Source organism: Carcharodon carcharias, chromosome 22 (assembly GCF_017639515.1).
Source record: "Carcharodon carcharias isolate sCarCar2 chromosome 22, sCarCar2.pri, whole genome shotgun sequence".
NCBI lineage: Eukaryota > Metazoa > Chordata > Chondrichthyes > Lamniformes > Lamnidae > Carcharodon > Carcharodon carcharias.
This window is the reverse complement of record NC_054488.1, coordinates 33,637,640-33,647,593: the sequence shown is the minus strand read 5'-3', so window position 1 is coordinate 33,647,593 and position 9,954 is coordinate 33,637,640.

Genomic DNA, 9,954 nt, shown 5'->3' with positions numbered 1-9,954 from the left:
AGCTTTTATCTGAGTGAACAAAGGTCGCGAGTATCTCCTCCGCTATGTCACTGCCTTTCTAATTAGTCCCAATTCTTCAGACTTTCTGTTTCGATATGACAGCAGGAGAAATGGTCAAAGGTTTTCGATCAGAAAAGAAACTCAAATTCAATGTGTCTAAACAGTCATCCCACTTTCTCGAACAACACTGATGTTAAACTTAAGTTAACCCTAAATGTAAAAGCAAAAAACTGCGGATGCTGGAAATCCAAAACAAAAATAAAAATACCTGGAAAAATTCAGCAGGTCTGACAGCATCTGCAGAGAGGAACACAGTTAACGTTTCGAGTCCGTATGACTCTTCAACAGAACTAAGGAAAACTAGAAAAGAGGTGAAATATAAACTGGTTTAAGGAGGGGGTGGGGCCGGGACAAGTAAAGCTGGATTGAGAGCCAGTGATAGGTGGAGATAGACAAAAGATGTCATAGACAAAAGGACAAAGAGGTGTTGAAGGTGGTGATATTATCTAAGGAATGTACTAATAGGTGACATTAAGGGTACAAAGCAGGACGAGCAAGATACAGATAGTCCTAGTGGGGTGGGGGGAAGGGATCGAAATAGGCTAAAAGGTAGAGGCAAAACAATGGATGGAAATACATTTAAAAATAATGGAAATAGGTGGGAAAAGAAAAATCTATATAAATTATTGGAAAAAAAGGGGGATCAGAAAGAGAGTGGGGATGGAGGAGAGAGTTCAGGATCTAAAATTGTTGAACTCAATATTCAGTCTGGAAGGCTGAAAAGTGCCTAGTCAGAAGATGAGGTGCTATTCCTCCAGTTTGCGTTGAGCTTCACTGGAACATTGCAGCAGGCCAAGGACAGACATGTGGGCATGAGAGCAGGGTGGAGTGTTGAAATGGCAATTGACAGGGAGGTCTGGGTCATTCTTGCGGATGAAACTTAGAGGATGATTGTAATGTTCCAAGTTTGCTGACGAAGCGAGTTGGGAAAGTGACGCATGAAGAGGACACAGATACTGTGAAAGGTATCTATGATGCCACCAACAAACACATCTTCCCTTCACCCCCCCAGCGCCATTCCGCAGGGATCGTTCCCTCCGGGACACCCTGGTCCACTCCTCCATCACCCACTACACCTCAACCCCCTCACACAGCACCATCCCATGCAACTGCAGAAGGTGCAACACCTGCCCCTTTACTTCCCCTCTCCTCACCGTCCAAGGGTCCAAACTCTCCTTTCAATTGAAGCAGCATTTCACTTGCACTTCCCTCAATTTAGTCTATTGCATTCGCTGCTCCCAATGCGGTTTCCTCTACATTGGAGAGACCAAATGCAGACTGGGTGACCACTTTGCAGAACACCTTCGGTCTGTCCGCAAGCATGACCCAGACTTCCCTGTCACTTGCCATTTCAACACTCCACCCTGCTATCATGCCCACATGTCTGTCCTTGGCCTGCTGCAATGTTCCAGTGAAGCTTAAAACAAACTGGAGGAACAGCACCTCATCTTCCAATTAGGCACTTTACAGCCTTCTGGACTGAATATTGTGTTCAACAATTTTAGATCATGAACTCTCTCCTCCATCCCCACTCTCTTTCCAATGCCCTTTTTTTCCAATAATGTGTATAGATTTTTCTTTTCCCACCTATTTCCATTATTTTTAAATGTATTTCCATCCATTGTTTTATCTCTACCTTTTAGCCTATTTCGATCCCTTCCCCACCACCCCACCCCACTAGGGCAATCTGTACCTTGCTTGTCCTGCTTTCTACCCTTAATGTCACCTATTAGTACATTCCTTAGATAACATCACCACTTTCAACACCTCTTTGTCCTTTTGTCTATGACATCTTTTGGCTATCTCCACCTATCACTGGCCCTCTATCCAGCTTTACTTGTCCCATCCCCCCTTAAACCAGCTTATATTTCACCTCTTTTCTATTTTTCCTTAGTTCTGTTGAAGAGTCATACGGACTCGAAACGTTAGCTGTGTTCCTCTCTGCAGATGCTGTCAGACCTGCTGAGTCTTTCCAGGTATTTTTATTTTTGTTTTAACCATAAATATCCTTTCCAGCTGAATGTTCCAGGGAGTAACAAATGTCGGATATTGGACTGATTCAACAGTGATAGTCATAACACAGGAACTGAAAGCATCTAATGCCCGAAATTTGTGATCATCGTTCATGATCTAACTCAAATAGATACTTTCAAATAAACAATTAGTGTCCTTTTGTGAAATACAACTGATCTTCAGTTAAATTCCTACATTGACTTTGAGTACAACAGTGGTGAATACTGCGTTGTAGTGTAATTAAAGGTGATCAGTATAGCTTTATAGCTCAAACGCTTTTAACCGGAAATATGTGCAAAATACGGTGGGCTGCAATACAGAACATACGTTGCAGCACAATTCAGAGCCCTTCCTAAACTGTCTGGACAATAAGCTTTCCTGTTGTTAGGAGCTCTCTAGTGGAGGCCTGCGCCTCACTCCAGTGTTCCTCTCTATTTTCGTGCAGCTTAGTCATTCAGGTGAACAGGAAGTGCTCAGGCCCCTTTACCGTGAACCATCCACTGCCAAGTTTCTTGAAGAGTTCAGGGAGGGTAGCATTCCCAATGAATTTCAATTGCATTTCAATCAAGACAACTTACAGAAAATCTGATTTTGATATGCAGGATCCACCAAATGTGGTTGCACTAAATCTCTATATTAAGAGATTGGAAATTCTGGCTGTTGAAGTTTGTGAAGCAAAATGAGCAACCCAATAAAATTGAATGGTCTTGCTGTGGGCAACTTCGCTTAAAGACACAATTACTGCATTTTTTTCTATTTGATTGTGGGATGTGGGCATCATTGCTCACCCATAATTGCCAACATCCTTGTTCAGAGGGCATTTTTTTAAGAGTCAACCACATTGCTGTGGGCCCAGAGTCACATGTAAGCTAGCAGATTTCCTTCCCCAAATGACATTAGTGAACGAAATGGGTTTTTACAACAATCACCAGCATTAGACTATTAATTCTGGTGTTTGTTGAATTCAAATTCCCCCATCTACCATGTCAGGATTCAAACCCACATCGCCAGAGAATTACCCTGGGTCTCTGGATTACTAGTCCAGCAACAATACCACTATGCCATCACCTCCCCATGATAGAAAAGACAGATTTCAGTCATGATGAGAAAATAATGGAAACAGTTTTGGAAGATTAAGCAACTGCATGGAATGTAAGATTCAAATACAAGTTGTCCACAGATCTTTTAATAGTCGTGACACAGTGAGGACTATATATAAATACAGAGATCAGGGATCCATGTAGCAAAAATAAATTGCTTAATGAGAAATTTTAATTTTCACACGGACTGAGAGCAGAGCAGTTTAAGTAGCAAAGGGAATTCATTTCTAGAATGCATTTAGGACAGTTTTCTAGAACAATGAACTAAAATTTGCTTGTATGGGGCACCATACAGCCTGCCCATTTGCCAAGACTTTTCTTGCACCCCTCAGCTCAAAGTTATTTTGCTCACAAAGTTTCCTGGCTAAACGAGCTGATTTGCGCTCCCAGGACAGGGCATTCCAACTTCACTCAAAGCAGCTCTTCCATATCTCAGTATTAACAGCTGACTTTGGCAACAAGACCTAATCTGAGAGTATTTCATTCATTAAAGCTCAGTGAGTTCTGAATCTCATCTAGTTTTCGGAGATTTTCATGTCAGACTACTTCGGGGCAGCTTCAAGGAATTCTATCACAGCCAGCAATCTATAGCCTCACCTTGGGCCTGGAAGCCACACTTTACACCAAGAAAACAGCAACTCCATTTGTGAGCCCAGAATTACTTCCTCATGACCAAGTTGCTTACCTGTCCAATTGGCCAGGGAAAGGTAAATGTGGAGAGGTGGTGGGTGGAGGTGACATCTTTAGTTGAAAAGTGAAAATGTACTTGCAGTGCACAAGAATGTATTGTTCTACTTTGAAGGTTTACACTTACATTGGTTTGGACAGCAAACCAGAATAACACATTTGGTAGTTCAGCAAGCCGGAAATGTTAATATAATCACAAGCCTTTTTCGCTTAATCTTTCATTTTTGTTCTGTCGTAGACAGATATGAAATTCCATCTTTCCCTTTCTTTTTATTTCTTCCTCACTCATAGTTAGGCAGGCAATTCAATATTAAAAGAAAAACCTGCATTTAAAAAGCCCTTTGCGTGGCTCCTGGATTATCCAGAATGCTTTTTGGCCAATAAAATCCTTTTTGAAGTGTGCTCATTGTTCTCATGCAGGAAGCCCAGCTGCCAATTTTGCACGCAGCAAACTCCCACAAACAGCAACGTGATAATGACCAGGTAATTTACTTTAGTGATTTTGATTGGGGGATACATATTGGCCAGGACCCTGGGGATAATTCCCCTGGTCTTCTTTGAAATACTATCTTGGGATCTTTTACATCTACCAGAGCAGGCTGATAGGGCCTTAATTTAAGAAATAGGAAGGTTGAGCAAATTGGGCCGATGCTCTTGGAGTTTAGAAGAATGAGAGGTGACCTTATTGAAGCATATAAGATTCTGAAGGAGTATGATAGCATAGGTGCTGAGTGAATGGGCCAGATCTTCTAGTAAGCAACCATACTGTTGTGATTGCTGCTGGCTATGAAGATAATTGTGGTGCTACCTTTTTCCATCCTCGCAACCAAGTCATCTTGCCCTGACTGTAGCAGCGTTACCTTGGCGCAACTATCCACAGTCAGCAATGGTGAAGAGTAGCAGTGAAGAGTACACAGCCCCTTTTTCAAACACCAGCTGCCTTGTTCACTTAAATTTTTAAAGGTCTTAGTTGGAGTGGGGGTGGTACAAGGTCAATGATGGGGGAGGGTGGTGGGTAGCCAGGGGAATGGGTAGTTGGGTGCATCAGTAATGGGAGGTGTGGGTATTCAGGTCATGTAGTTGGGTAGTTGGGGCTGTGTGGTCTGGTAGTTGAGGGGGCACGGTGTTCGGTAGTTGGGTCAGTGGACTGCATAATTGCAGGGAAAGTAGTCGGGGGTGGGTAATCAGGGGGAATTGGGGGCAGTTGGAATGGGTGGGGGTGCATGTGGGGAGTATGGAGTCCTGTGTGGGGGAGTTGGGGGCCAGTGGGATGGGCTCTGCTGTTAATTGCTGACCTACACCAGAAACAGTGAAACAATAATAAAAACAAAAAAACTGCGGATGCTGGAAATCCAAAACAAGAACAGAATTACCTGGAAAAACTCAGCAGGTCTGGCAGTATCGGTGGAGAAGAAAAGAGTTGACGTTTCGAGTCCTCATGACCCTTCAACAGTACTAGGTGAATCCAAGGAAGGGGTGAAATATAAGCTGGTTTAAGGTGTGTGTGTGTGTGTGGGGTGCTGTTTGGGTGGGGGGAGAGAAGTGGAGGGGCTGGTGTGGTTGTAGGGGCAAACAAGCAGTGATAGAAGCAGATAATCAAAAGATGTCACAGACAACAGAACAAAAGAACACATAGGTGTTGAAGTTGGTGATATTATCTAAACGAATGTGCTAATTAAGAATGGATGGCAGGGCACTCAAGGTATAGCTCTAGTGGGGGTGGGGGGAGCATAGAAGATTTAAAAATATTTAAAAATAATGGAAATAGATGGGAAAAGAAAAATCTATATAATTTATTGGAAAAAACAAAAGGAAGGGGGAAGAAACAGAAAGGGGGTGGGGATGGAGGAGGTTTAGGTCTTGAGCTCCCTCCTCCATCCCCACCCCCTTTCTGTTTCTTCCCCCTTCCTTTTGTTTTTTTCCAATAAATTATATAGATTTTTCTTTTCCCACCTATTTCCATTATTTTTAAATATTTTTAAATCTTTTATGCTCCCCCCACCCCCACTAGAGCTATACCTTGAGTGCCCTACCATCCATTCTTAATTAGCACATTCGTTTAGATAATATCACCAACTTCAACACCTATGTGTTCTTTTGTTCTGTTGTCTGTGACATCTTTTGATGATCTGCTTCTATCACTGCTTGTTTGTCCCTACAACCACACCACCCCTCTCCACTTCTCTTCCCCCACCCAAACCCTCCCCCACAAACACCTTAAACTAGCTTATATTTCACCCCTTCCTTGGATTCACCTAGTTCTGTTGAAGAGTCATGACGACTCGAAATGTCAACTCTTTTCTTCTCCCGCCGATGCTGCCAGACCTGCTGAGTTTTTCCAGGTAATTCTGTTTTTGTACAGTGAAACAATACTTGGGTAAATATCCGGGTAAGTATTGCACAACAGGCCCAACTCTCCATCATTGAGATCAGTGTCTGAGACATTTTCAGAGGGCCCAGGGAGGAAAATCTGCCCAATAGAAGTGTAAACTTCCTGGGCAATTACCACGTATGTGCAGGTCAGGACTTAAGAAGGTTCCCAATGCACAACAGAGGCAAATGTCTCAACATTCGCTGCTATTGGCTTCGGAAGGACCAGGCCGATGTTTCTGCTTGTGTGGGAATCTAGAACCAGGGGGTACAATTTAAAAATAAGTTGTCCCCCATTTTAGATGCAGATGCCGGGGGTGGAGGGAGCTGTGGTATTTCTTTTCTCAGAAGGTCATTAGTATTTACAATTCTCTAACCCAAAGATCAGTGGAGGCTGGGTCATTGAATTTATTCAAGGTAAAGTTGGACAGATTTTTGATCTACAAGGGAGTCAAGGGGTAGATAGGGAAGTGCCATTGAAGCCACAGTCAGATCAACCATTATCTTACTGAAGAGCAGGGCAGGTTTGAGGGGTTGAATGGTTCTGAACATCTCATCCAAAAGTTGGCACCTTCCAGTGCAACATACGGTCAATTCCTCTGAGAGTACCTATCTTTCATTTCTCTGAACACCAGTACAATTTACAGCAGCAAAGGATTTGGTGCTTTATACTTTACTATTCCTTTAAGTGATGACAACCATTTTATAATTTAGATGTTGATGGTGATTCTTCTCAAAATGTAAATCTTATAAAGACTTCTGCTATTCACAGATTCACTATCAATTCTTATTTATGTAACTTTTACGCAAACAAGAGATGTAAAATTGAAACCTAGTCTTTCTTGGTGGATGTAGAAGACCTTATGGATCTGTTGAAAGAAAGGTTGGGAGATCTCCCAGTGTCCTGGAGATCGGATCACTGCCAATTCCCACTAAAAGCAAATCAATTGTCTGATTTACTGTTTCTGGAATCTTACCATGCAAATTTGGTTACACAGTAATGATAATGAATAATATTGTATGAAAGTAATTAACTGGTTGTGATGCACTTTGCAACACCAAAAGGATGCTATGAGGTGTATCAATAAAACCTATTTCTAACCATATTTAAATATCAGAATTTTGTGAATTGAACATGATATTTAGTTTTAATTCCAGCAAGTGAAGCAATTTGCTCATGTGGAAGGAACTATTCCTTTATTGAAGACACAAGAGTGCAAGCCCAAATCAACCATAACATTAGATTGCAGGAAGTCTGTCAATATAAAAGAAAACACACATTCTATAACTTTAACTCGCTGACTGAAAACAATCTCCATTGTATTCTTCTACTATTATTTGTTTCTTAAAATTGTCCAAAATCAGAATTTGGAGCTGAATTGAAACAAATCAGGAGCCATCGACAGAGCAGGACAACAGAGGGGAGAATCTGGAGGAGGCTGCTTTGATTGACTGGAGTATAAGTTGCAAGTTATGAAGGAAAAATTATGTCCCGCAGGCACTGTCACAGAGAATGTCATCCAGGATTTTGATTAAAACTATTTTGATGCTTTGGGAAGGGCAAAGTGATTCAAACAGATGCAAACCTAATAGCCACAGAGCTGGGTGGTTACAATGCATTCAATCTTCGGAGAAAATAGGGTGATTGGAATTTGGGGGGCGGGATGGTGGGGGGGAGTCAGTGAGCAGGTCAAGGGTGAGATTTTTTGCAAAAATTAAGTGATGAGAGAGGTTGAGAAGGAAGGATGGTGGGTGGTGCCAGGACTAAAACTAAAAGATATGATTACTGAAAAGAGGTAAATACTTACAATGTTAACCAAAATGGGACAGGAATGGCATGGAGCTACCTCAGGGAGATTAGTTTGATTATGAAGAATTAAGAGTAAAAAAAAATTCAGACATGTCCCCTCATGTGACAGTGTCACATGAGCTAGGACATGTCAATGAATTTTAATAAAAAAATTTATTTAATTTTTAAAGCCTTCATGAAACATCATCCTGCCCATGGATGAGGTTTCATGAGAAATGCAAAAACCACCTGGGCTCTTCACCTGCCCACCAACGCCAACCTTAAGGTTGGATGGGCAGCCCAGACAACCAGCTTAATTAGATTATTAACAGCCTTAATAGGCCTTTGACCATTCGTGGGCGCGCAGCCGACTCCTATGTGCGCCCGCCGAACTGAAGATCAGAATGGCATGCAGTGATGTCGGGACGCACGCTGACCAGAAGATTCAGGCCTATGAATCTGTAGGAATTTAGTGACATTGGAGTTAAAAGGTAAGTGTCAGCTGGAACTAGCTTGGGTATGGCAGGGCATGCAAGTGGAGGAGAAAGTTGGTGTTCAGTTAGCTGACATCAACTGGTGTAAGCATGGAGATACCGTACCACTGTGGTGGAAATTGTCCAGGACTGCTGCATGAGGGGTAGACTAAACCACTCAGCAGTCAACCAGGAGAGCATGACAGCTGGCCATCTGTTTTGGCAGCATGGAGAATGAAACCAACTTGAGCCATAAGCCCTCGTTTAAATAGAAGCAACATGAACAGGTTGCACCTCGCTGGATTTGGACAAGTGCAAGGTCATGTGCCAGGAACCAAGGTAAGCCTGGGTGGGATAGCCATCATGGGAAGGGGAATGGTGCTGAGGTGAGTAGTCCAGGGTGGCAGCAATCCAGATTACATCAGTCTGGAAGAGCACTATTTTTCTTCATTGTCCCACAGATATTGCCCCACTAAATGTATCTTTTTCAGTCCTTTTTTTCTGTACTGGTAATAAGAAATGCAAAAATACACTGAATCTGCTCCATCAAAAATGTCAATGTCCTATGCATATTGTTGCACCCCAAGTTATATATTAAAAGTCTATTGCCTGAAACAGGAAGGCAATTCAACAACCCAGGGGTATCTTTGTACAGATGGATGGATAACCATGGGGCAATAACGTAACAAGGACTTAAAGCCTTCTAGATAGAGAAGAATAGAATATTTAAACTGAATGAAATTATCAGCATTATTTGAGATTATTTAAGAAATTAGCCAAGGAAGTATCTGTGGTAAGATAATGAGCTTCAAAAGACACATTTTTCAAAGGTAGCATAAACATTGGCATGAACAAGAATTGAGTTTATGGCATTTGTATTTGACAAGCTGTGAATAATGAATCTCCTCTTCATGAACATCTGGAAAGAACCAATTAGTGCAGATTTTGAATTTCTTTAACCTCTTTTTACCTTCTAATTGTAAAAAAGCAGAGGAAAAAAACAGAATCATGTTCATTAAACTTTATAAGGTACACCATCTTTGCAAACAAAATATATATACAAAATGGTAATAAAGGAAAAATAAATGATTAATGCCATTTAAAATTAATGGTATTTAGCCCAAAATTAAAGGAGCATAACAGTCACACCGGATTTTATAAAAAAATATATTTCCCTTTCATTAAATTATTCCATAAAATGGTTAGAATGAAATGGTAGATCAACAACAAAAACAAAAATACCTGGAAAAACTCAGCAGGTCTGACAGCATCTGCGGAGACGAACACAGTTAACGTTTCGAGTCCGTATGACTCTTCAACAGAACATACGGACATAAGAGTCATACGGATTCGAAACGTTAACTATATTCCTCTGCACAGATGCTGTCAGACCTGCTGAGTTTTTCCAGGTATTTTTGTTTTTGTTTTGGATTTCCAGCATCAGCAGTTTTTTTGCTTTTAT